A 27,453-nucleotide genomic window follows, 5' to 3' on the forward strand; every position below is an offset into this window, starting at 1 on the left:
CAAAGAGTCTACCAGACAGAATCCTCTGACTGATCCCTGACTGAGCCATAGGAACTGGCTAGAAAAGCCTTCACATCCTCAATACATTCTTCACGTCAGAATACTTGACAACCATTGATATCCATCTCTCGTTAACTTGCTCCCCAGCCAACCATTCTTCAACAAATTCAAAGGAGTAACTCATGCAAGCACACAGAAAGGGGTGTTCACTACACACATCCATGTGCGAAAAAGACAACTGGTATTTCTTGTTTGGGCTATTTCAAATGAAATCCCTTCTGCATGACCTCCACAAACCAAAGGAAAATATTTGTGAAATTCCCACGTAGAAGACAAGATACACTTGCCAAGGAGGCAGTGGCAAGAATTTTGACACTCCAAATGTAGAGTGTGTGTTTAGGAAGCAGTCACAGTTTCCATGAGAGAGTCCCATGAAATCAATTAGGAAGATCCATGCTCTAGCCCTACCATGCAAGTGATGTGACTTGAAAGAGTCACTTAGTCTTAGTAACCATCATCACTAACAACTAAGTCAATGAATAAAGGTCCTCAGGTGCCAAGCTACAAAATGTGGGATGAGCATGGATGAGGATGGGTGGGAGAAGTCTCCAACTCTAACACAATTAGGGAAGGATGTGCTGACCTCAAGTGGCTGGGGAGCTGGGATCCTGCCACAGAGGGGGATTCCAAACCTCACATCCCCTGACCCAGGCCAGAAGACCAGGTAGAGTCCAAGGACCCTGGGGTGGCCCAGTGGCAATAAAGGTCAAAAGGAACTAGGGATCTGCCTGGTCCCTCAATCCCCTACTCTGAGCAGGGCTGCATGACGAGGCCAGAGGCCATCCACAGCAATCTGCCTTTACAGGAAAACAGGGACTGCAGGCTGCCTCTGGCTCACTGAATCAGGGTGGTGTTTTCATAAAGCAAGACCACTTCCTCACATTTGACCAGCAGCTCATGTGTTGACAGCACAATGACTGACTTGACTCAGGCCCTGATGAATGAAATAGAAAATTCATAGCAAACCCATCTTTAGCTCTTCCACATCATCAGGGGCTCTGATTCAATTCCGTCCAGAAAGGTGTCTGAAATGATTTCTAAACATGCTGGGGACTCACCTCTGTGTGGAACTTTTCAGGAAAAAGGGGATCAAATCTCATGAAGCAACTCTTCTCTCTTCTAGCCCATGGGCAATGCAAGGAACCTGCATGATACCAGAGGCTCACTTCTCTCTTCTCATGTCTTCTGGAAAGGATTCGTTAATGCTTCCTGCAAGGTGAAGCAGAAGCCTGCATCCCCAGCTGCACAGAAGTGTTTTAGGGCAGTGTCTCCCTTAAAACCCAAAAATAAAAAAACAGGTCATTCAACAGGCACATGGATTCGAGTACATGTTCAATGATCCCTCCTCCCTGGAGCCTTCCACATGCCCATCTTCCACATTCACAGAGCAATGCTTGGCCATTCTCAAGACCAGGAGACCATGATGATCATCACCAGGAAGTCAATAAGGAACATGAAGAGAGCAGCATGGATTGCAGAAGGTGGCACATCAAGGATCTTCAGCTCTGCTGCTAGAACACAAGAGCTTAACTTCAGTATTGACTTTTTGCCAGCTACCAAGTACGATAGCAGTGTCAAGCCCAATATGCAGATATGCAAGTAGTAGGTGACACCCCGCATCCATTCACAAAAGTGGGCAACATCTGCATCAGAACAAGGAAGTATCTTACCCTTACTCATAAAAATCATCAGAAACAAAATAAAATGGATGCAAGACTTCTCATTTCACTATTAGGTAGCTGTTGGAATTCCCTATTAAATAATACCTCCTCCAAAATAAAAAGTATCTCAGACATGTGTCAACTATTCAATGGATGACATTTTAAAAACTATGGAATTTACTTAATATTTATGTATGCTATATCCCTGCCTAAGGCTCTATGAGAAAGGAGCACATAGAATTGGATCTTTGAAAATCTCACATTTGCTGATAAATATTACTGCTGATCTCAGGCATGGCGAAGTGAAAAGTGGGACTTTGGATATTCCAAGAATGCTATGTTGTGGGATTGGTGTCCCTGATTCATACATAGCATATGGTTTCTATGAAATCCAGTGAGGGAGCAGGAGTAACGAAGCTGATTGCACAGATGACCTCAGGGAATACTGACAGATAGGCCAAATGAAAAATATGCTCCAGCTAACCATTGGTATTTGGGCTTCTGATCCCAGTCCTGTTTTTAAAAAAGGTGCAGACAGGCAGTGTTCATTAAAAACTGTCTACCATGTAAAAGTGGGTAATTTAAATGGCATCTAGTTACACATCTGATAGAATGGTCTGGCAACATATGAATTTCATTCTAACAACAACAACAACAACAAAACATAGAAAATGAGACATAAAGATAAAACCTTGTCTTCACCAGGATGCCTAAAAATAGGTTTTATTTGGCTCATGCCAATAAATATCTTTCAATAGAATTTCTGATTTCTGAATGAATCCATTCAACTTCATACTGCACAGATCACAAGGTTTTCTTTACAGAATATTCTCTTCTTCTTCTTAAAGCCTCACATAGAAAATGTCTCACAGGACATAGGAGGGGAATGACCCAAAGGATGAGAGAATGGCTGGAACCGTTCTCAAATGTGCCCATGTAGCCTAAAGTTTGAAGGCATCTAATTGTACTCTAAAACAATTATGAACCTATTCGATCCATTATTAATAAATATCACCACTTTACCACTTGAACCAAATCACAGAAAATTGGAAACAGATGATCATTGGCTTTGATACCTTTACTTCTGTTTCATTACTCAGAGTCGATCAACTCTATACTTCAAGTGACACAGATTTATTACAGAATGCCTAAGATCCTAAGGATCTATTTTAGCTCAGCCCATGGTATTGCTTCATTACTTTATTATTTTGTAAGTAATAAAATATAACTTCATGTTGGATGATATATTCAAGCCATGAATATATCATCCAACATTGTTCTTCCCAAAATATTAGCCCAATTTCTGCGCGTGCTCACTTACTGTTCAGGAATTTTACTAATTGTTTGAAGGTTCTAGAGGACCTGTTAGACTCCTAATGGACAAACCATACAACATACTCCAGAGAACGGATGAGTGCCATAAGAAGAAAATAAGGTCAGCCTACAGCAATGGGCAGCTGCCTGCCCTCGGCTGGGAGGAGCCCTGGCCATGGCACCAGGGCTGCTGGGCAGCAGAAGCCTCCACAGCCCTGCAGGGAGCCTGGAGCACAGCTCTGCCTAACCATGCTCAGCCCTGGACAGATGCACATGAGTTCCCATCACAGGCTCGAGTGTGACAGTCCCAGGTGCATGCCTGTCATGCCAGCCACCAGGGAGGCTGAGGCAAGAGGAACGTTTGAGGTCAGCCTTGGCAACTTAGACCCCGAGGCAAAGGGGAAATACTTTTACAGGGGTCTCTGAGGGTTTAGCTCAGGTAGGTCACTTGCCTCACAGGCTCAAGGCCCTGGGTTCAATCCCCAGAACCCACGTACACACAAAAAGTGAACTTGGAATATTGTTTAAAATGATGGGTCAGGAACACACAAGGACTTCAATATGACCTCTCAGAGGAGCTCAATTTGAGATCAGACTGAACAAAAGACCACCTGGACCATTGACTCAGTGTCTGAAACCCTCTGTGAGCATGGGAAGCACTGCTGGCAAGACACCAGAGGGCCAAAGCACTTGTGCCCCCTGCAGGGGCGTCTCTTGTCTACCGCCAAAGACTGTTCCCCTCCTGGGGCAGCTGAGAGCAAGCTGGGCCTTGGAGCAAGGACTAGTGCTTTAGATATAGACTATGCAAGCAAGGGGCAATGTCTTTAATAAAACTAAAATTAAAAAGTCACATTGAAAAAATTTTAAAAAGAAGAAAATAAGGTCAAGTAGAGGAAGCCCATTTTCACAGGAAAAAATCCCCCAGTGAAAAGCATCAGAATAGATACCAAGAAAAATACCAACAAAAACAGTGTGCTCCCACTATGTATCTACTCAACATGCAAAAGTTAGAAAGCTAGATAATACAATCCTGGCCACAGGTAGAGCTATGCAGAAGAGCCACCTGGCAGTGCTTAGTCAAAGAAGTAAACATGCACACTTTGACCTAGAAATTCCACCTGTGTGTAAACCAGGCGGTGCTTAAGCAGTTTCACAAGGGGACATGCACAGGGAAATTTATCCTCAGGTTCTTATAGAGTTGTCTGTGCTTACAGGGAGTTGATGGTTGTCAAGATGCCCACAGCTGCGAAAGTCAAAAGCTAAAAAAATAATAGATGCCAACCTGGATATATTAATAATCCCGTATCTATGATCACCTTCATAAGGTAGCTTCCCAACTTCTGTGTGGAAGTGTGTTTCTCCTTGGCCCTTACACTGTTGTGGAGACCACTAGGAGTTCAGCTTTGTGCAGGATCATCTGACCTGGACTTTTGGCAAGACCTGTACAGCCCTCACACATGCTCAGATGCTACAGGACTTTTCAGACCAGTCCAGACAACAGTAGGCATCCATTCATTGTCTGCACTCTACAGATTCCTAGATGCACGACATTCATTACCATCAAATGCAGAATTTTCATCAAAAACTAATATATATATCATTCCAATCTGAATCAAGAAAATCGGAAATATCCCCAAATCCAAAGAGTGGATCCCCATTGTGATGCTACAAGTTGAAAATTCCACAGCTGACCTCATGGGATGGTTCACAGTCAAAAGACAGCTGCATGAAAAATATTACATGACCTTCCTGCTATGTGAAAAGTGGCATGTGAAGTACACATGCATGTCTTCCTCAGACATGGGTTCATTTGCAAGACACCTTGTGCAATTGAAAATACTCCAAAAGGGGAGAAATCAGAACCATGTCTCCAAAGTATTTCAGCAGAGACCAACTCCATCTGTCTATCTATCTCTCAGTGAGTGTGTGTGCTCTTGTGTGTGTTTGTGTGTCTTTGTTTGTGTTTGTACCATCACAGCTGATACTTCATTGCCCCCATTGGAAAACTGACTCAGATAATGCCATCTGCCAAACTCCTAAAAACCAAAGTTCTTGCTGATAGAATGAAACATTCCTTCCTGTTGGTTTGGATGTGTCCTTTAGGAATCACTGCTACATTTAGTATACTCAAATCATCACAGTAGATCAGGTAACAAAAACATATATATTTTAAAATAATAATATATTAATGGAAACAACAAATACAGGATAGAGTAACAACTGTGTTACTAAACAAGGTCAAGGACAATGGCAAACTATAGATTCAAACTTTGAAGAAAATAGTAATCAATGTAAATATTCCTGGGCTGCCTCAGCCCCGCCCAGGCACACAGCAACAGAATGGTTTTGCAAGCATCCTCAGGAGGGCTGGAGCCTTCTTTCCAGGATGAGAGGAAGGTTGAGGCTGGATCCACCCATCATTCTTTTGGGAGAGGCTCCTTTTCCCCAGCACAAAGTTGGATTTTTTGTGAGGATTCTTGGCATAAAATACGTTGGCCTCTGCTGGAATCCTCAGCTCTGGGGAGAGAGGGGTGTACAAAAAGAAGGTGGCACTCAGGAGGTGCTCCCTAGGACACGCCAACATCTGAGAGCCTGTGCCAGAAAAGGCCAGAGCCACACACCTGAGAGCTCTCCAATTCAGCACCAATACCAACAAAGACAGCCTCCACAGTCCTCCCTGAGGAAGAACTAGGCAGAGCACTTCAACAGACCTAATGTCTGTTCCTACCGAAGGCTTTGGACTCCAGAATATCTCAGGTCCTCTTGCATCTGCCAAAGCACACCACTAGGGTTTGCATCTGAAATCTCCCACAAAAGGTTCCTGTGCCGAAGATTCAGTCCCCACATGAGCCATCTTCATAGGTCGGTTTGGAGGGAAGCACTGGATGGTGAGTGCTCTGATGTCAACATGAAATTCTCATTCAAGATGAATACACTACTGGGGGGTGGGAGGGACTGGAAGAAATGTTGAGCATGGTTGGAGTAAGACCTAAACAGGGTTGTGCCCTGGGCAACAGTACCTTGTTCCTGTTGGCTCCACTGAATCCTCATTCTCCAAGGAGAGGTCCTCCCTCTCCATCTTTCTCTCTCTCCCTCTCTGCCAGCCTCGTTCTCTCTCTCCCAGTCTATGCCTTTGTGGCAAGGGCTGAGGAGCTCTCCACTGCCACACACTAGAGCTTTATGGACAGCCTCAGTGCACAACCAAAGAGAAAGCTATGAAACCCAGAGAAAAAAGGCCTAGGATTCCTCCTCTGAGTTATTTTCCTCAAGTATGGCCACAGTGAGGACAGGCTGACCAGCGCGGATACCACGTTAGAGCCATGCTTCTGCGTTGGTGGAGCCCGCCTCCATGTGAACCAGGCTTCTGAGAATGGAGGCCACATTCCAAATACTGCCCTACTGAGAACAATGGTTCCAAAGACCAGCAAAGGGACTGCTTCCCTCCAACATGGTGTATGGCCCAGTGGTGCCATGACCCCGAGTGGGGGAATACAACAGCCGCTTCTCCTTCCTCTGAACATGTGTTTCCTGTCGCCCTCCTCTAACCTAGAGCCTGTTCTCCATCCCTTCTGGGTTGGATGTGGAGATCTCTGCTATGAATTTCTTAGGCTACCAAGGCCCCAGACAGACTTCCTCTTCCATAGACTCTACTAACCTAACAGTAGGTTTAGATAGGAGACAAGTGATCCTAGAACTCATAGGGATGGTGGTCTTCAGGGTACATAGGCTGGGATAATGGCTGCTGTGGTGTTTGGCTCACAAAAACCAACCAACCAACCAACGAAAAAGCGCTGGCATTATTATCAGATGAGCTCTGTGGCTACGTGCTCAGGATGCCCTCATCTGACTTTAGTTAGGGATCACAACCTGGCTATTGTGATCACTCCTTGCCTAGTGGACTCAGGTGTGTAAGACCATGGAATTTATGCAAAAACAGATGATTCAGGCTGTCTCCCAGGCTGTGTTTTCTTCCCAATTTCATCCTGTTACTGCTTGCTAGAATCCTGGCAATGCTCTGCCCAGGCAGTGGTTTTTTGGTCACACAGAAGGCTTTCAATAGTACTGCTTCAGTCCACAAAATGCCAGTTCCCTCTGTAGCCCATGCATTCCCATGTTCCTTTGAAACCACTCCTATCCCAGACCATGAAAACATACTGCTCCTGGAGAGAGGCTTTCCTCCTCACTCCTCAAAGATGTCAGCTTTGGATGCCTGTTCATGTCCAGGGGAGGGCACCTGGTGGGGAGCCGCAATATCCACCGGGGTATACCATTGGACCTCAAGACCTTCCACCAGCAGAAGTGCAGTTGGCTTTGTGCACGAACCCAACACACCTGTTGGAGTGTTCTTGGGGGTCAGAGACTACTCTTTGTTGCTAAGAGTTGACCTGAGTCCACATCCTGACCCTTGCTCTCTGCTATCTGATTGTCTCACTTACTCTGACGGCGAGAGATGATTTGGCCCAGCTCATAATCCTCTGGATTCTCCTCAGTAAGGAAGTGTAGGTCGAGGGTGCTGCGGATGACGACAGGAGCCCTATCGTGGCAGGTCACCTGGAGCAGCATGGGAGACAGGCCTTCAGGAAATGGGCCTTGAAGTGACTACTCAAGGACAGTGGGCAGGGGCATTCTGGAGGCACCTCCACTCTAAATATAAGGGCAACATCCATGACCCTACTACCCGAGGCTGACCTCCTGCTCATCGTGTGGGCTCTTCCCACAGGCTACTAGCCCAATCCTTGTACATAGGACTTCCTGGGCCTGCCATTGCTCTTTGTGGAGCTGCACTCCTCTCGGAGTGAAAGGACCCCACTACCTGCATACAGATGCAATCTCATCCCACAAGTTGGGAGGAATGGGACAATAGCCTCCAAGATCCCAGGTCTGCCCGAGGATGCAGGCGGCATTGGGAATGGCCTAGGCACAAAACCTAGAGGCTTTGGTCTGGATTGCCAGGGCCAAAAACAGACCCAGGAACATGACCACACACAGGAGAGCTGAAAGATAGCCACGAGAGCTCCTGGCCTCCAGAGGCTCAGTGCTGGCTGGGATGTAGGAGGGCACCTCATCCGGCAAGGGTGGTCATTGGGTTACCTGGACATTTAGTGTGCTTGCTCCACATCCATATCGACTCTGCAGAGAGACTCTCTCAGCTCCTTGTTCAAGGAACATGGAGAACCTCACACTGCTGTCCTCCTCCATAGACGTCAGCATCCCATACAAGGGAACCTGCAACCTAGTTCCTGTCCTATTCTCATCTGTCACCCATACCTGTCCCTGCCCTTCTGGACTGCATGCTGCCACCTGACACACAGACTCCCTCAGACATGGCAGTGGACAAGCTGCTGCACTCGCTCATCTCAGCTCCAGCCCTTCACACTGACCTCTCCCTTCTTGATTCCCATCTATCCTCCTGATCATCCAGAAGCTCCAAATTCAAGAGGGCATGAGTAGTCCATGGTATTGGACCAGTGTCTGCTCCCCACCCAGGTGTAAGCACCACGGGACACCCCTGCTCCCAGGCTTACCAGAACACTCTTGGCCATCTCTGGACTTTGTGTTTCTAAGTGGACACGAATTAAGCAGGTGTCTCCCACCTGCTTGTGGGAAAGCGGCCTGGAGGCCTTGCAGGTTGATTCTGAGAACTGTGGGGGATGGAACATCAGCAAACCCAGAAACAGAAAGCCACCCCAGACTGTCAGTTGGCTCTATGGGCTTCCAGCAAATATGTCCAGGTGCTGAGGCTTCTTATTTCCTCAGGTCGGAGTGGAATGGCAGCACATGCACAGCTTGAATAAGGTAGGTGTTTACCTCCTTTCCCTTGACCTGGGGGCGTTTCCTCACGATGAAATATTGTATTCCCAGATTCATGGACAGACACACGAGTGAGTGGTCAGAGACCTTGATTTCTGCAGAGCGAAGTGGAGAGAATTGTTAGGTGGCACTCAAGGATTATACCACAAAACACCCACAACCCCTGAGAGTCTCCGCCAGGCCCATCACACTTTGGTATTTTGGGGCCAAGGCCCACTTTCTCTTGGCTGTCAGTTATCCTGAGCCCACTGTGGATCATGTCTCCCCACTGTCTGATTGTCCTACTTACTCTCATCCTCAGACATCATATACAGCAGCTCAAAGTTGTCCACATCCTCATGCTGCAACAAATTTTGGTCCAAGGCCCTGCGGATGAGGCTTGTCACCATCTCCTGAAAGGTCACCTGGATCAGGGTGGGACAAATGTCATCAGAGAATGGCTTTTAGAAGAGCTACCCAGAAGACTGTGGTCAAACATTCAGGAGAAATCTCAGCTACATATACAAGGGCACAATCTTGTTATCCTGCTACCTGAGTGTGTCCTCCATATACCACCTGGGTTCTTGCAATGTGCTACTAGAACAATCCTGGTACAAATATCTGCCTGTACCTGCCATCTCCCCTCCCCCTGGGGAGCCACATTCCACTCATGTCAAAGGACCAAACTGCCTATGCACAGACACACTCTCATCTCACTGAGATGAGAGCAATGGGCCAGGGATCTGCGCACCAAGTGTGATCTGGGATGCAGGCTGCCTTTGTGGGTGGAAGAGGCAGATGCACTGAAAATTTGGGTCCTGACTGCCACGACACAAAACAGACTCAGATACAAGAGTGTGCACTTGAGTGCTTCATGATAGCTTTGAGAGGCCCTGGCCTCTGGAAGCTCGGTGCGGGTCTGGTTGTCATGATGTACTTGACTCAGCACTGGCAGTCACTGAACATGTCTCCTCTGCAGCTGGACACCTGCAGCATTAGCGTGTCTACTGCACATCCATAGAAATTCTGCCAAGAACCCCTTTAGCTCCGTATTTACCTACATGCAAAGCCTAACATTCCGAAGCTTTGGCATGACCCCCCAGGTGATCCCGACCCCAAATTCCTACACCTAGTCATGCTAAGGAGGTTCTCTTCCCTGCCACCAGGAACACATCCCCTCCTACACATGTGACAAGTCACTGCCACCTCCTCTGCTCCAACTTCACTCATTGAGAATACCAAGTTCTAGGCACTGCAGCCTGCACCCTGGACATATCTCTGCCTTCATCTGTCCACAGCACTTCCGTCTGCACTTCTGGCCTGCAAAACCCACAATACACAGGCCCACTCACCACTGAAGCTGGGCATGCTGATGCTCTCCCTCCTCAGGTCAAGCCCTTAAGACGGACCTCTCTCTTCTTTATTTCCCACCATAGCCCTGGGGTTGGCTGTGTCTCCTGCCTTCCACTGTGTGGACACCCAGGAGGCAGCCCTGCTGTCGGGCTTACCGGGATGCGCTTTGTCTCCCTCAGGCTCTGTCCCTCTAGGAGGACGTGAACAACGCGGCTGTCTTCCACCTGCTCGCTGGAGTGAAGCAGTGAGGAGCTGCTACTCACAGCTGCTGGGGTCCTGGATGCCACTGCCACAGAAGGTTCCAAGAACTGTGGGGGATGACAACATCAGCAAAGCCCAGCAACTGCACCCCACCCAGCCTGGCAGTTGGCTCTGTGGGCATTCTACAACATCCATCCAGAACCTGAGGTTCTTGTCCCCTTGGAGGATGTGGAGTGGCACCAGGAGTAAAGACTGAAGAAGGTGGCTGTTTTGGGAACAAGAGATCCAGCACCTGCTGGGTGGGGATGAAATCCCAGGAGATTAACCCCATGTTGCTGCTGAAATGTAGGTTCCTCCCACAAATGACAGGCAGGAGCTCATTCCTAAGCTGGTCCTGCCTGTAAGGTTCAAGGCTCTGAACCCTGAAGGGCTCCTCCGTGTTCTGATCATTTTCACCCTGGGTTGGGACCAAGAATGGTGGGTTCAAAATGGAAATGGTGACAAACAGAAAAATGACTTGTGCCAATACACTAGAGTCAAAGCACAATGGGACAGTTCCCATCAGTACAAACACACACACACACACACACACACACACACACACACACACACACACAGAGTCAGAATAGGAGTCCTGGGCCATTCATCAGGGATCAGACTAGAGGGCCTGCTGGGCTCACCTGCCCTGTGCTACTCACTGTTACTCTTGAGCTCCTCTGCGACAATCGCCAGAGGCTCTGGCGTCTAAGATGAAGCCTCACCCAGTGTATCCACAAAAGGGCTAGTTGGCCCCCCTGAGATTCCTGGGAGCCTGAGGCTCGGCATTGTCTGCAACCACAGGAGAACATCCTTCTCCCTCCAGTGGCTCCAACCAAGTGAGCTCGGATGGCTTGGTCAGTGAAGTGGGTGCCTGGATACCAGGGTTCCATGTTCTGTTTGATCCATTGTCAAGGCAATGATGTCATTTCCTGTGCCCATACCTGAGCCTCTTTTCACATAAGACCACTTTCAACAGCCCTATGGGCTGCCGATTTCTCCTCCATGCCTACCCATCTCAGGTGCGCAGGTGTTCACCAACAACTACCCAAACATCCCCACCAGCATCTGCCCTGCTTGGTGCCACTAGAGTTCCAGCTTGGAGCCTTCAAAAATGCATTCACAACCAGTCCTTCCCTCTCAGCAGCTTTTGGACCCTGGTCCCATCATTGTGCAACTCATGGTGTGCCCAGTCTTTTCTGGAAAGTAGGGTAGCATCTAATCTCTAGGGTTTATTGTGTCTATTGGCCCATAACACCCTCTGTTCTCTCTGAAACCAGAGATGGGACTCACAGGTGGCTAAAGCACAAATGTAGAGATGGGATAATCACAAGAAAGGGAGAGACAAAGAATGCACCCTAACTCAATCAGGCCTGTGTCCCACACAGGGACATGGCCAATGTCCGTCCCATCGTGGCTGCAGTTCCCTCTCTACACCATGGCAAGTTGGAGGGGACTGAGATGCAGAGGCTGCTCCCCTCTGCCATACAACTTCCCAAGGCTTCTCCTAAGATTTCAAAAGGGCCAAGTGTGTCTAGTGTTGGGGTCTCACAGAGACTCCGAGGTACCACAGCATCCTGCTGCCCAGAACCGGTTCACCCCTCACCTCAAGGGGGCTCAGCCTCTGGATTCATGGGAATTGAAGTGGGTACAGGTGATGGGATATCACCTCCAAGACTGAGTTATGCCAAGTCCATGACCCCTGTCTGCATCCCTGTCTCCAGCACCACTCCCCCCTCTCTCTTTCCTCCTCAGAGCAAACAAATCCATTTAGCAAGTGTGTCCTGTGATAAAGACATGACGGTCACCCATCCTCTCATTACAAAAACACTGAGGCTCAGCCAACATGGATCCTACAGGGAACACAGGCATAAACTCAGACTCCGATCCTCCCAGCCGAGCCTCAGTGGAGCCTGGACTCCCAGCCTCCTGAGTCAAGGAAACAGAGGTTCCTAGCCGAGCCACCTTGGATGCAGCCGCACACAAACTGAACTCATCAATGCCCCTTGCTCTCAGTTGTGAGTAAGAGGGGAAGTGGTGTTTCACAACCCTGGACATCAAGTGCAGTCTCCAGGCTTTGGGGTGTGCCCTGGCCTCTGTCTATCTGCCCAGGCTCTCCAACCCACACTGGCCTCTTACCCAACCTCCTCCTAGGGCCAAACTCAATCCTGCCTCTCAATTTCTGCTGCCTTCCCCAACACACTGCTCCCCAAAATGAGCAGGGCTGGCTCTCGGTTATCATGCTGGTGCCAGCAGCAATGCCACCCCACTGACATAATTCTGAGTCCCAACCTAGGCACTCCAGCTGTCTTTGCCACACCTGGCCTGTTTGGGCTCTGGCTCTTGCTCTTTTCTTTCATGTGCATGTGTTTTGAGGTTTTGAGTTTCTCCCACTGCAGAACTGCAGCTGTGGCAGGGTAGAGCTCATGAGGGTGACATTCTGAGCCACATCCAATCCCATCAGGACTGTTCACTGGGGTGACTGCTGGAACACAGTGATGAGTGAACACATGGGAGGTGGTTGGACCCACCTTGCCTCTGAGTGGCTTCCTTTCAGGACAGGAATGTAGGCATGGGAGCCCCTGGCGTGGGATGCTTTGCACAAGGTGTGACCATGGGCTCTCTTTCCTGGCAAAAATGGCTCCACTCAGCATGGAGAGCACTGTCATTCCTGGTGGCTAACAACAGCCCTGGACCCCAGAAAGGAACCCACACTCAAGATTAACGTCTGAGTGTGCGTGTCCTCGAGGAAATGAGGTCTCCTGATCCCAGGTGCAAAGGGGTAAGTCCTCTAACTCCAGGGGCCATGAAGGGACATCTGAGTTTCCCTCGTCCTTCTTTCCCTCTCTAACTAACCACAGTTAGGACCCTGGCCTCATTCCCCAGTGAGGATCATTAGGCTCCATAAAGGACAGTCTCTAAGATGCTCAGTGGACCAACACCCTCTGCACAAACCATAACCCTATTCACCCAAGAGGCAAGAGGATTTCTATTCAGGAAAACCAGGAAAGGGAGAGCCTTTCTCAAGGACACAAGGACATTAGTGAGTGAGGGAGTGATTAATGGATGGAGAACTATTTCCAACACCAACTTCAAGGAGCATATATGGCACCCTGGAGAATTCTGCAGTGTGTTGGTGATTAAGGAGAACGTGTGAATTCAGGGGTCACTAGGTCCTCTCAGCCATAAGGAGGGAAACTGCCATAAAGGAACTAGGACAAGGGTGCGAGGAATGCTCACTGGTGGGAGATCGGAAGGAAAGTGTACTCATTAGAAAAGTGTCGCCTGAAAATTCTTAGCCAGCCAAAAGTCGTGCGAACTTGTGTGGGAAAAGAGTCTTTGCACAGTGATGAAGCTAAGAGCTCACATGATGGAACACAGCATCAACTGGGACCAAATCCAATATCTGATATTCTTGTAGGAAGAGGAGAGTCTGGACCCAGATACCAGGGAGACTGGGGGATACTGGATATGTGAGGTTGGAGCCAGGGCGGGATGCCCATATGGGAACCACAGATCGTGGGCAGCAATAGGAGAGTGGGCAAGGGCTGGGAGAGTTGGGGAGACAGTCCCCTTGAAACCTGGGAGGGGTTATGGCACTGGGACAGCCCAACACCTACTGTGTTGAGCCTCTGGAGCTCAACGGAAGACACTTCCTCTGTTGTCGGCCACCCAGTTAACAGAGTTTGGTTGCAGCAGCCTAGGACCCAGCTGAAGGTCTGAGCATGTTGGCCATGCAGGTTGGATCTGGACCACAGACACCCTCATCAGAGATTGTAGGGTCTCAGCCCTGAGGCAAGACAGGCACTAAGTCAGGCCAGGTGGGGAAACGGATAGGCACACACTCTGGGGGCTGGTGCCTGTGTTACTGGGAGCACTTCTGATCGCAATTCCCTGATCTGCTGCCAACACAGGCTACAGAGGAGCGTACAGAAACACAGACCACGGATCTGCCCCACTCAGTGGGCCCAGGCCAACACCACACCCAGCAGCCTCGTGCCATACCCAATGAGTCTCGAAGCGGCCCCCTCTTCCCATCCTGAGAGCTCTTCCCTTCCTCATGTGCCAATAGCTCCCTACTGTCACTGGCAATATCTACTCTGTGAGATGTCAACATCCGTGGGTACTGTTCTCTCATCCCAGGACAGTGTGGTCCCACACACCCTGGTGAAATGGGCCACCTGGAGGCTGGACCTGGAGGTTGTTGAGGCTGAATGGCAGCGGTGGTCCTCTGGCACTTAATATTATTTAAGTTAAAAAAAACAAAAACAAAAACAAAAACAAAAAACGGGTCTTGGTGCTCAAAAATGTTTGATTTGCATATTCTCATCCCCTAACCCCAATATTTTCATTATTTCCTCACATATGAAATCTTACTAGCATAAAGGTAATTTCGTATTAAACAAAGTGGATTGAAATAACATTGGTAAAAATAATCAATCACCATACTTTCAATTTTTGTTCTGCTTTCCTATTAGAAACCACTTGGATACAAGAGAACAGAGGACAGACTCATGGAAATGCTTGAAATGACAAGAAGCTCCCACTCAAGCTCAGCATTCAGTCCTGGACAGGGTAAGACCAGGCCACTTTGACATCTGTGCCAAAGAGTCTACCAGACAGAATCCTCTGACTGATCCCTGACTGAGCCATAGGAACTGGCTAGAAAAGCCTTCACATCCTCAATACATTCTTCACGTCAGAATACTTGACAACCATTGATATCCATCTCTCGTTAACTTGCTCCCCAGCCAACCATTCTTCAACAAATTCAAAGGAGTAACTCATGCAAGCACACAGAAAGGGGTGTTCACTACACACATCCATGTGCGAAAAAGACAACTGGTATTTCTTGTTTGGGCTATTTCAAATGAAATCCCTTCTGCATGACCTCCACAAACCAAAGGAAAATATTTGTGAAATTCCCACGTAGAAGACAAGATACACTTGCCAAGGAGGCAGTGGCAAGAATTTTGACACTCCAAATGTAGAGTGTGTGTTTAGGAAGCAGTCAGTTTCCATGAGAGAGTCCCATGAAATCAATTAGGAAGATCCATGCTCTAGCCCTACCATGCAAGTGATGTGACTTGAAAGAGTCACTTAGTCTTAGTAACCATCATCACTAACAACTAAGTCAATGAATAAAGGTCCTCAGGTGCCAAGCTACAAAATGTGGGATGAGCATGGATGAGGATGGGTGGGAGAAGTCTCCAACTCTAACACAATTAGGAAAGGATGTGCTGACCTCAAGTGGCTGGGGGGCTGGGATCCTGCCACAGAGGGGGATTCCAAACCTCACATCCCCTGACCCAGGCCAGAAGACCAGGTAGAGTCCAAGGACCCTGGGGTGGCCCAGTGGCAATAAAGGTCAAAAGGAATTAGGGATCTGCCTGGTCCCTCAATCCCCTACTCTGAGCAGGGCTGCATGACGAGGCCAGAGGCCATCCACAGCAATCTGCCTTTACAGGAAAACAGGGACTGCAGGCTGCCTCTGGCTCACTGAATCAGGGTGGTGTTTTCATAAAGCAAGACCACTTCCTCACATTTGACCAGCAGCTCATGTGTTGACAGCACAATGACTGACTTGACTCAGGCCAATGAAATAGAAAATTCATAGCAAACCCATCTTTAGCTCTTCCACATCATCAGGGGCTCTGATTCAATTCCGTCCAGAAAGGTGTCTGAAATGATTTCTAAACATGCTGGGGACTCACCTCTGTGTGGAACTTTTCAGGAAAAAGGGGATCAAATCTCATGAAGCAACTCTTCTCTCTTCTAGCCCATGGGCAATGCAAGGAACCTGCATGATACCAGAGGCTCACTTCTCTCTTCTCATGTCTTCTGGAAAGGATTCGTTAATGCTTCCTGCAAGGTGAAGCAGAAGCCTGCATCCCCAGCTGCACAGAAGTGTTTTAGGGCAGTGTCTCCCTTAAAACCCAAAAATAAAAAAAACAGGTCATTCAACAGGCACATGGATTCGAGTACATGTTCAATGATCCCTCCTCCCTGGAGCCTTCCACATGCCCATCTTCCACATTCACAGAGCAATGCTTGGCCATTCTCAAGACCAGGAGACCAGGATGCTCCTCACCAGGAAGTCAATAAGGAACATGAAGAGAGCAGCATGGATTGCAGAAGGTGGCACATCAAGGATCTTCAGCTCTGCTGCTAGAACACAAGAGCTTAACTTCAGTATTGACTTTTTGCCAACTACCAAGTACGATAGCAGTGTCAAGCCCAATATGCAGATATGCAAGTAGTAGGTGACACCCCGCATCCATTCACAAAAGTGGGCAACATCTGCATCAGAACAAGGAAGTATCTTACCCTTACTCATAAAAATCATCAGAAACAAAATAAAATGGATGCAAGACTTCTCATTTCACTATTAGGTAGCTGTTGGAATTCCCTATTAAATAATACCTCCTCCAAAATAAAAAGTATCTCAGACATGTGTCAACTATTCAATGGATGACATTTTATTTATTTTTTTTTTTTCTTTTTTTTTTTTTTATTGGTCGTTCATAACATTACATAGTTCATAATACATCATATTACACAGTTTGATTCACGTGGATTATGAACTCCCCCTTTTACCCCATATACAAATTGCTGTATCATATCAGTTTCCCTTCCATTGCTTGACATATTGCCTTTCTAGTGTCTGATGTATTCTGCTGTCTGTCCTATTCTCTACTGTCCCCCCTCCCCTCCCCTCCCCTCCCCTCCCCTCCCCTTTTCTTTCTCTACCCCTTCTACTGTAAATCATTTCTTCCATTTGTATTATCTTGTCTTGCCCCTCCTTTCCTCTTATATGACATTTTGTATAACCCTGAGGATCGCCTTCCATTTCCATGCAATTTCCCTTCTCACTCCCTTTCCCTCCCACCTCTCATCCCTGTTTAATGTAAATCTTCTTCTCAAGCTCTTCGTCCCTACCCTGTCCTTGTTTACTCCCCTTATATCAAAGGAGTCATTTGGTATTTGTTTTTTAAAGATTGACTAGCTTCACTTAGCATAATCTGCTCTAATGCCATCCATTTTCCTCCAAATTCTATGATTTTGTCATTTTTTAATGCAGAATAATACTCCATAGTATATAAATGCCACATTTTTTTTATCCATTCATCTATTGAAGGGCATCTAGGCTGGTTCCACAGTCTTGCTATCGTGAATTGAGCTGCTATGAACATCGATGTAGCAGTGTCCCTGTAGCATGCTCTTGTTAGGGCTTTAGGGAATAGACCGAGAAGGGGAATAGCTGGGTCAAATGGTGGTTCCATTCCCAGCTTTCCGAGAAATCTCCATACTGCTTTCCAAATTGGCTGCACCAATTTGCAGTCCCACCAGCAATGAACAAGAGTGCCCTTTTCCCCACATCCTCTCCAGCACTTATTGTTGTTTGACTTCCTAATGGCTGCCAGTCTTACTGGAGTGAGATGGTATCTTAGGGTAGTTTTGATTTGCATTTCTCTGACTGCTAGCGATGGTGAGCATTTTTTCATGTACTTGTTGATTGATTGTATGTCCTCCTCTGAGAAGTGTCTATTCAGGTCCTTGGCCCATTTATTGATTGGGTTATTTGTTATCTTATTGTCTAATTTTTTGAGTTCTTTGTATATTCTGGTTATTAGGGCTCTATCTGAAGTGTGTGGAGTAAAGATTTGTTCCCAGGATGTAGGCTCCCTGTTTATCTCTCTTATTGTTTCTTTTGCTGAGAAAAAACTTTTTAGTTTGAGTAAGTCCCATTTGTTGATTCTATTTGTTAACTCTAGCGCTATGGGTGTCCTATTGAGGAATTTGGGGCCCGACCCCACAGCATGTAGGTCGTAGCCAACTTTTTCTTCTATCAGATGCCATGTCTCTGATTTAATATCAAGCTCCTTGATCCATTTTGAGTTAACTTTTGTGCACGGGGAGAGATAGGGATTCAGATTCATTTTGGTGCAAATGGATTTCCAGTTTTCCCAGCACCATTTGTTGAAGATGCTATCTTTCCTCCATTGCATGCTTTTAGCCCCTTTATCAAAAATAAGATAGTTGTAGTTTTGTGGATTGGTTACTGTGTCCTCTATTCTGTACCATTGGTCCACCCGCCTGTTTTGGTACCAGTACCATGCTGTTTTTGTTACTATTGCTCTGTAGTATAGTTTGAAGTCTGGTATCGCTATACCGCCTGATTCACACTTCCTGCTTAGTATTGTTTTTGCTATTCTGGGTCTTTTATTATTCCATATGAATTTCATGATTCTTTTATCGATTTCTGCAAGATATGCTGTTGGGATTTTGATTGGCATTGCATTGAACTTATATAGGACTTTTGGTAATATCGCCATTTTGATGATGTTAGTTCTGCCTATCCATGAGCAGGGTATATTTTTCCATCTTCTAAGGTCTTCTTCTATATCTTTCTTTAGGGTTCTGTAATTTTCATTGTATAAATCTTTCACCTCTTTTGTTAGGTTGATTCCCAAGTATTTTATTTTTTGGGGGGATATTGTGAATGGAGTAGTTGTCCTCATTTCCGTTTCGGAGGATTTGTTGCTGATATACAGGAATGCCTTTGATTTATGCGTGTTGATCTTATATCCTGCCACTTTGCTGAATTCATTTATTAGCTCTAATAGCTTCTTTGTAGACCCTTTTGGGTCTGCTAGGTATAGAATCATATCATCTGCAAATAGTGATAATTTAAGTTCTTCTTTTCCTATTTTTATGCCTTTAATTTCTTTCATCTGCCTTATTGCTCTGGCCAGTGTTTCGAGGACTATGTTGAACAGAAGTGGTGAGAGAGGGCATCCCTGTCTTGTACCAGATCTTAGAGGGAATGCCTTCAATTTTTCTCCATTCAGAATGATGCTGGCCTGTGGCTTATCATAGATTGCTTTTACAATGTTGAGGTATGATCCAGTTATCCCTAATTTTTCTAGAGTTTTGAACATAAAGGGATGCTGTACTTTGTCGAATGCTTTTTCTGCATCTATCGAGATGATCATATGGTTCTTATTTTTAAGTCTATTGATGTGGTGGATAACATTTATTGATTTCCGTATATTGAACCAACCTTGCATACCAGGGATGAATCCTACTTGATCATGGTGTATAATTTTTTTGATATGTATTTGAATCCGATTCGCCAGAATTTTATTGAGGATTTTTGCATCAAGGTTCATTAGAGATATTGGTCTGTAGTTTTCTTTCTTTGAAGTGTCTTTGTCTGGTTTCGGAATCAGGGTGATGTTGGCCTCGTAGAATGAATTTGGAAGTTCTCCCTCTTTTTCTATTTCCTGAAATAGCTTGAAAAGTATTGGTGTTAGTTCCTCTTTAAAGGTTTTGTAAAACTCTGCTGTATACCCGTCCGGTCCTGGGCTTTTCTTAGTTGGTAGTCTTTTGATGGTTTCTTCTATTTCCTCTATTGTTATTGGTCTGTTTAGGTTGTCTATATCCTCCTGGCTCAATCTGGGCAGATCGTAAGACTCAAGGAATTTATCTATGCCTTCACTATCTTCTATTTTATTGGAGTATAAGGACTCAAAGTAATTTCTGATTATCTTCTGTATTTCTGTAGTGTCTGTTGTGATATTGCCTTTTTCATCCCGTATGCTAGTAATTTGGGTTCTCTCTCTTCTTCTCTTCGTTAGCATGGCTAAGGGTCTGTCAATTTTATTTATTTTTTCAAAGAACCAGCTTTTAGTTTTGTCAATTTTTTCAATTGTTTCTTTTGTTTCAAATTCATTAATTTCAGCTCTGATTTTAATTATTTCTTGCCTTCTACTTCTTTTGCTGTTGTTTTGCTCTTCTTTTTCTAGGATTTTGAGATGAAGTATGAGATCATTTATTTGTTGGTTTTTTTCTTTTTTTGAGGAATGAACTCCAAGCAATGAATTTTCCTCTTAGAACTGCTTTCAATGTGTCCCAAAGATTCCGATATGTTGTGTCTGTGTTTTCATTTAACTCTAGGAATTTTTTAATTTCCTCCTTGATGTCTTCTAATACCCATTGATCACTCAGCAACCTATTGTTCATTCTCCAGGTGGTGCTTGATTTTTCCTTTCTTCTTTTATCATTGATTTTCAGTTTCATTCCATTATGATCAGACAAGATGCATGGTATTATCTCTACCTCTTTGTATTGTCTAAGAGTTGCCCTGTGACATAGTATATGGTCTATTTTTGAGAAGGTTCCATGTGCTGCTGAGAAAAAAGTGTAGCTACTTGATGTTGGGTGGTATAGTCTATATATGTCAATTAAGTCTAGGTTGTTAATTGTGTTATTGAGTTCTATAGTTTCCTTATTTAACTTTTGTTTGGAAGATCTGTCCAGTGGTGAGAGAGGTGTGTTGAAGTCTCCCATGATTACTGTATGGTGGTCTATTAGACTCTTGAACTTGAGAAGAGTTTGCTTGATGAACACGGCTGCACCATTATTTGGGGCATATATATTTATGATTGTTATGTCTTGTTGGTGTATGGTTCCCTTGAGCAGTATGAAGTGTCCTTCTTTATCCCTTTTGATTAGCTTTGGCTTGAAATCTATTTTATTAGATATGAGTATGGACACTCCTGCTTGTTTCCGTGGTCCATATGAGTGATATGATTTTTCCCAACCTTTCACCTTCAGTCTATGTACATCTTTTCCTATCAAATGCGTCTCCTGTAGACAGCATATTGTTGGGTCTTGTTTTGTGATCCATTCTACTAGCCTGTGTCTCTTAATTGGTGAGTTTAAGCCATTAACATTTAGGGTTATTATTGAGATATGGTTTGTTCTTCTATCCATATTTGTTTATTGATGTTACTAAACCTGATTTGTTATCCTCTTTGACTACTTTCCCCCCTTTACTGTCCAACCTCCCATTGTTGGTTATCAATGTTATTTTCCATTTCCTCTTCCTGTAATGTTTTGCCAAGGATTTTTTGAAGAGATGGTTTTCTAGCTGCGAATTCTTTTAACTTTTGTTTATCATGGAAGGTTTTAATTTCATCTTCTAACCTGAAGCTTAATTTCGCCGGATACACGATTCTTGGTTGGAATCCATTTTCTTTAAGCGTTTGAAATATGTTATTCCAGGATCTTCTAGCTTTTAGAGTCTGTGTTGAGAGATCAGCTGTTATCCTGATTGGTTTACCCCTAAATGTAATCTGCTTCCTTTCCCTTGTAGCTTTTAAAATTCTCTCCTTATTCTGTATGTTGGACATCTTCATTATAATGTGTCTAGGTGTGGATCTCTTATGATTTTGCACATTCGGCGTCCTGTAGGCTTCTAGGATTTGGGATTCTGTCTCATTCTTCAAGTCTGGGAAGTTTTCTTGTATTATTTCACTGAATAGATTGCTTAATCCTTTGGTTTGGAGCTCTGTGCCTTCCTGTATCCCAATGACTCTTAAGTTTGGTCTTTTGATATTATCCCATAGCTCTTGAATGTGCTGCTCATGGTTTCTTAGTAGACTTGCTGAGCTATCTATGTTCTTTTCAAGTTGAAATACTCTGTCTTCATTGTCTGATGTTCTATCTTCTAAGTGATCCACTCTGCTGGTAGTATTCTCAATTGAGTTTTTAAGTTGGTTTATTGTTTCCTGCATTTCTAGTATTTCTATTTGTTTGTTTTTTATTACCTCTATCTCCCTGTGAAATTGATCTTTTACCTCCTGGATTTGTTTGTCGATGTGATCTTTCATTGTCTGATTTTGCTGTCTCATGTCTTCCTTGAGACTCCAGATCATCTGAAGCATGTATGTCCTGAGCTCTCTATCTGACATTCCATCTGTTGCAGCTATTACCTCTTCTAAAGTTGAGTTGACCTGCATTGCCTGTGGTCCTTTCTTTCCTTGTCGTTTCATACCGCTGGCGTTTCTTTCTGCTTGGTGAAATTGTTGTGTCTTTGATATTTTCCCTCTATTTATTTATATTGCTCTTGTATAGTTGGAAAATCACTCTTGCAGGGCAGGTAGTGGTTGTGATCCTCCTCCAATTAGTGTGAACCATCTACCATGCTGGCAGGCCCTAGGTCTGCTTTGCTGGTCGGTCAAAGGTCCACCTACTCAGCAGGCGCCAGGGGCACCTGTGTCACTCCGTAGGTTGCTGGGCCTAACCTCCTGATGGGTTGCAGGTTCGCCTCGTTTGCAGGCTCTGGGGGAGGGGCCGATTCCACCCCTCAGCAGGCTTTGGGCCCGCTCTGCTGTTGTTCACAGTCCCCCGCCTACCTGCAGACACTGGGGGAGGGGACGGGCCTAGCCCTCAGCCGTCCACCGGACCTGTCCTAGTGGGTCCGGTCCGCGTTCCCTGCAGGCGCGTGTATCTGCTGTCTCTTGGCTGGTTGCTGGGCCTGACCCGCCCGCCCTAGGCTTGCAGGTTCAACTCGCTTGCAGGCACTGGGGGAGGGGCCGGTTCCGCCCCTCAGCAGGCTTTGGGGCCGCTCTGCTTTTGTTCACAGTCCCCCGCCTACCTGCAGACACTGGGGGAGGGGACGGGCCTAGCCCTCAGCCGTCCACCGGACCTGTCCTAGTGGGTCCAGTCCGCGTTCCCTGCAGGCGCGTGTATCTGCTGTCACTTGGCTGGTTGCTGGGCCTGACCCGCCCGCCCGTGGCTTGCAGGGTCGCCTCGCTTGCAGGCACTGGGGGAGGGGCCGGTTCCGCCCCTCAGTAGGCTTTGGGGCCGCTCTGCTGTTGTTCCCAGTCCCCCGCCTACCTGCAGACACTGGGGGAGGGGACGGGCCTTGCCCTCAGCCGTCCACCAGACCTGTCCTAGTGGGTCCAGTCCGCGTTCCCTGCAGGCGCGTGTATCTGCTGTCACTTGGCTGGTTGCTGGGCCTGACCCGCCCGCCCGTGGCTTGCAGGGTCGCCTCGCTTGCAGGCACTAGGGGAGGGGCCGGTTCCGCCCCTCAGCAGGCTTTGGGGCCGCTCTGCTTTTGTTCACAGTCCCCCGCCTACCTGCAGACACTCGGGGAGGGGACGGGCCTTGCCCTCAGCTGTCCACCGGACCTGTCCTAGTGGGTCCGGTCCGCGTTCCCTGCAGGCGCGTGTATCTGCTGTCTCTCGGCTGGTTGCTGGGCCTGACCCGCCCGCCCGTGGCTTGCAGGTTCGCCTCGCTTGCAGGCACTGGGGGAGGGGCCGGTTCCGCCCCTCAGTAGGCTTTGGGCCCGCTCTGCTTTTGTTCACAGTCCCCCGCCTACCTGCAGACACTCGGGGAGGGGACGGGCCTTGCCCTCAGCTGTCCACCGGACCTGTCCTAGTGGGTCCGGTCCGCGTTCCCTGCAGGCGCGTGTATCTGCTGTCTCTCGGCTGGTTGCTGGGCCTGACCCGCCCGCCCGTGGCTTGCAGGTTCGCCTCGCTTGCAGGCACTGGGGGAGGGGCCGGTTCCGCCCCTCAGTAGGCTTTGGGGCCGCTCTGCTGTTGTTCCCAGTCCCCCGCCTACCTGCAGACACTGGGGGAGGGGACGGGCCTTGCCCTCAGCCGTCCACCAGACCTGTCCTAGTGGGTCCAGTCCGCGTTCCCTGCAGGCGCGTGTATCTGCTGTCACTTGGCTGGTTGCTGGGCCTGACCCGCCCGCCCGTGGCTTGCAGGGTCGCCTCGCTTGCAGGCACTAGGGGAGGGGCCGGTTCCGCCCCTCAGCAGGCTTTGGGGCCGCTCTGCTTTTGTTCACAGTCCCCCGCCTACCTGCAGACACTGGGGGAGGGGACGGGCCTTGCCCTCAGCTGTCCACCGGACCTGTCCTAGTGGGTCCGGTCTGTGTTCCCCGCAGGCACGTGTATCTGCTGTCTCTTGGCTGGTTGCTGGGCCTGACCCGCCCGCCCGTGGCTTGCAGGTTCGCCTCGCTTGCAGGCACTGGGGGAGGGGGTGGTTCCGCCCCTCAGTAGGCTTTGGGGCCGCTCTGCTGTTGTTTCCAGTCCCCAGCCTACCTGCAGACACTGGGGGAGGGGACGGGCCTAGCCCTCAGCCGTCCACCGGACCTGTCCTAGTGGGTCCAGTCCGCGTTCCCTGCAGGCGCGTGTATCTGCTGTCACTTGGCTGGTTGCTGGGCCTGACCCGCCCGCCCGTGGCTTGCAGGGTCGCCTCGCTTGCAGGCACTAGGGGAGGGGCCGGTTCCGCCCCTCAGCAGGCTTTGGGGCCGCTCTGCTTTTGTTCCCAGTCCCCCGCCTACCTGCAGACACTGGGGGAGGGGACGGGCCTTGCCCTCAGCTGTCCACCGGACCTGTCCTAGTGGGTCCAGTCCGCGTTCCCCGCAGGCGCGTGTATCTGCTGTCTCTTGGCTGGTTGCTGGGCCTGACCCGCCCGCCCGTGGCTTGCAGGGTCGCCTCGCTTGCAGGCACTGGGGGAGGGGCCGGTTCCGCCCCTCAGCAGGCTTTGGGGCCGCTCTGCTTTTGTTCACAGTCCCCCGCCTACCTGCAGACACTGGGGGAGGGGACGGGCCTTGCCCTCAGCTGTCCACCGGACCTGTCCTAGTGGGTCCGGTCTGTGTTCCCCGCAGGCACGTGTATATGCTGTCTCTTGGCTGGTTGCTGGGCCTGACCCGCCCGCCCGTGGCTTGCAGGTTCGCCTCGCTTGCAGGCACTGGGGGAGGGGCCGGTTCCGCCCCTCAGTAGGCTTTGGGGCCGCTCTGCTGTTGTTCCCAGTCCCCCGCCTACCTGCAGACACTGGGGGAGGGGACGGGCCTAGCCCTCAGCCGTCCACCGGACCTGTCCTAGTGGGTCCAGTCCGCGTTCCCTGCAGGCGCATGTATCTGCTGTCACTTGGCTGGTTGCTGGGCCTGACCCGCCCGCCCGTGGCTTGCAGGTTCGCCTCGCTTGCAGGCACTGGGGGAGGGGCCGGTTCCGCCCCTCAGTAGGCTTTGGGGCCACTCTGCTGTTGTTCCCAGTCCCCCGCCTACCTGCAGACACTGGGGGAGGGGACGGGCCTAGCCCTCAGCCGTCCACCGGACCTGTCCTAGTGGGTCCAGTCCGCGTTCCCTGCAGGCGCGTGTATCTGCTGTCACTTGGCTGGTTGCTGGGCCTGACCCGCCCGCCCGTGGCTTGCAGGGTCGCCTCGCTTGCAGGCACTGGGGGAGGGGCCGGTTCCACCCCTCAGCAGGCTTTGGGCCCGCTCTGCTTTTGTTCACAGTCCCCCGCCTACCTGCAGACACTCGGGGAGGGGACGGGCCTTGCCCTCAGCTGTCCACCAGACCTGTCCTAGTGGGTCCGGTCCGCGTTCCCCGCAGGCGCGTGTATCTGCTGTCTCTCGGCTGGTTGCTGGGCCTGACCCGCCCGCCCGTGGCTTGCAGGTTCCCCTCGCTTGCAGGCACTGGGGGAGGGGCCGGTTCCGCCCCTCAGTAGGCTTTGGGGCCGCTCTGCTGTTGTTCCCAGTCCCCCGCCTACCTGCAGACACTGGGGGAGGGGACGGGCCTTGCCCTCAGCCGTCCACCAGACCTGTCCTAGTGGGTCCAGTCCGCGTTCCCTGCAGGCGCGTGTATCTGCTGTCACTTGGCTGGTTGCTGGGCCTGACCCGCCCGCCCGTGGCTTGCAGGGTCGCCTCGCTTGCAGGCACTAGGGGAGGGGCCGGTTCCGCCCCTCAGCAGGCTTTGGGGCCGCTCTGCTTTTGTTCACAGTCCCCCGCCTACCTGCAGACACTGGGGGAGGGGACGGGCCTTGCCCTCAGCTGTCCACCGGACCTGTCCTAGTGGGTCCGGTCTGTGTTCCCCGCAGGCACGTGTATCTGCTGTCTCTTGGCTGGTTGCTGGGCCTGACCCGCCCGCCCGTGGCTTGCAGGTTCGCCTCGCTTGCAGGCACTGGGGGAGGGGCCGGTTCCGCCCCTCAGTAGGCTTTGGGCCCGCTCTGCTTTTGTTCACAGTCCCCCGCCTACCTGCAGACACTCGGGGAGGGGACGGGCCTTGCCCTCAGCTGTCCACCGGACCTGTCCTAGTGGGTCCGGTCCGCGTTCCCTGCAGGCGCGTGTATCTGCTGTCTCTCGGCTGGTTGCTGGGCCTGACCCGCCCGCCCGTGGCTTGCAGGTTCGCCTCGCTTGCAGGCACTGGGGGAGGGGCCGGTTCCGCCCCTCAGTAGGCTTTGGGGCCGCTCTGCTGTTGTTCCCAGTCCCCCGCCTACCTGCAGACACTGGGGGAGGGGACGGGCCTAGCCCTCAGCTGTCCACCGGACCTGTCCTAGTGGGTCCAGTCCGCGTTCCCTGCAGGCGCGTGTATCTGCTGTCACTTGGCTGGTTGCTGGGCCTGACCCGCCCCAATGGATGACATTTTAAAAACTATGGACTTTACTTAATATTTATGTATGCTATATCCCTGCCTAAGGCTCTATGAGAAAGGAGCACATAGAATTGGATCTTTGAAAATCTCACATTTGCTGATAAATATTACTGCTGATCTCAGGCATGGCGAAGTGAAAAGTGGGACTTTGGATATTCCAAGAATGCTATGTTGTGGGATTGGTGTCCCTGATTCATACATAGCATATGGTTTCTATGAAATCCAGTGAGGGAGCAGGAGTAACGAAGCTGATTGCACAGATGACCTCAGGGAATACTGACAGATAGGCCAAATGAAAAATATGTTCCAGATAACCATTGGTATTTGGGCTTCTGATCCCAGTCCTGTTTTTAAAAAAGGTGCAGACAGGCAGTGTTCATTAAAAACTGTCTACCATGTAAAAGTGGGTAATTTAAATGGCATCTAGTTACACATCTGATAGAATGGTCTGGCAACATATGAATTTCATTCTAACAACAACAACAACAACAAAACATAGAAAATGAGACATAAAGATAAAACCTTGTCTTCACCAGGATGCCTAAAAATAGGTTTTATTTGGCTCATGCCAATAAATATCTTTCAATAGAATTTCTGATTTCTGAATGAATCCATTCAACTTCATACTGCACAGATCACAAGGTTTTCTTTACAGAATATTCTCTTCTTCTTCTTAAAGCCTCTAATAGAAAATGTCTCATAGGACATAGGAGGGGAATGACCCAAAGGATGTGAGAATGGTTGGAACCATTCTCAAATGTGCCCATGTAGCCTAAAGTTTGAAGGCATCTAATTGTACTCTAAAACA

The sequence above is a fragment of the Urocitellus parryii genome, chromosome Y (genome assembly GCF_045843805.1).
Source record: "Urocitellus parryii isolate mUroPar1 chromosome Y, mUroPar1.hap1, whole genome shotgun sequence".
NCBI lineage: Eukaryota > Metazoa > Chordata > Mammalia > Rodentia > Sciuridae > Urocitellus > Urocitellus parryii.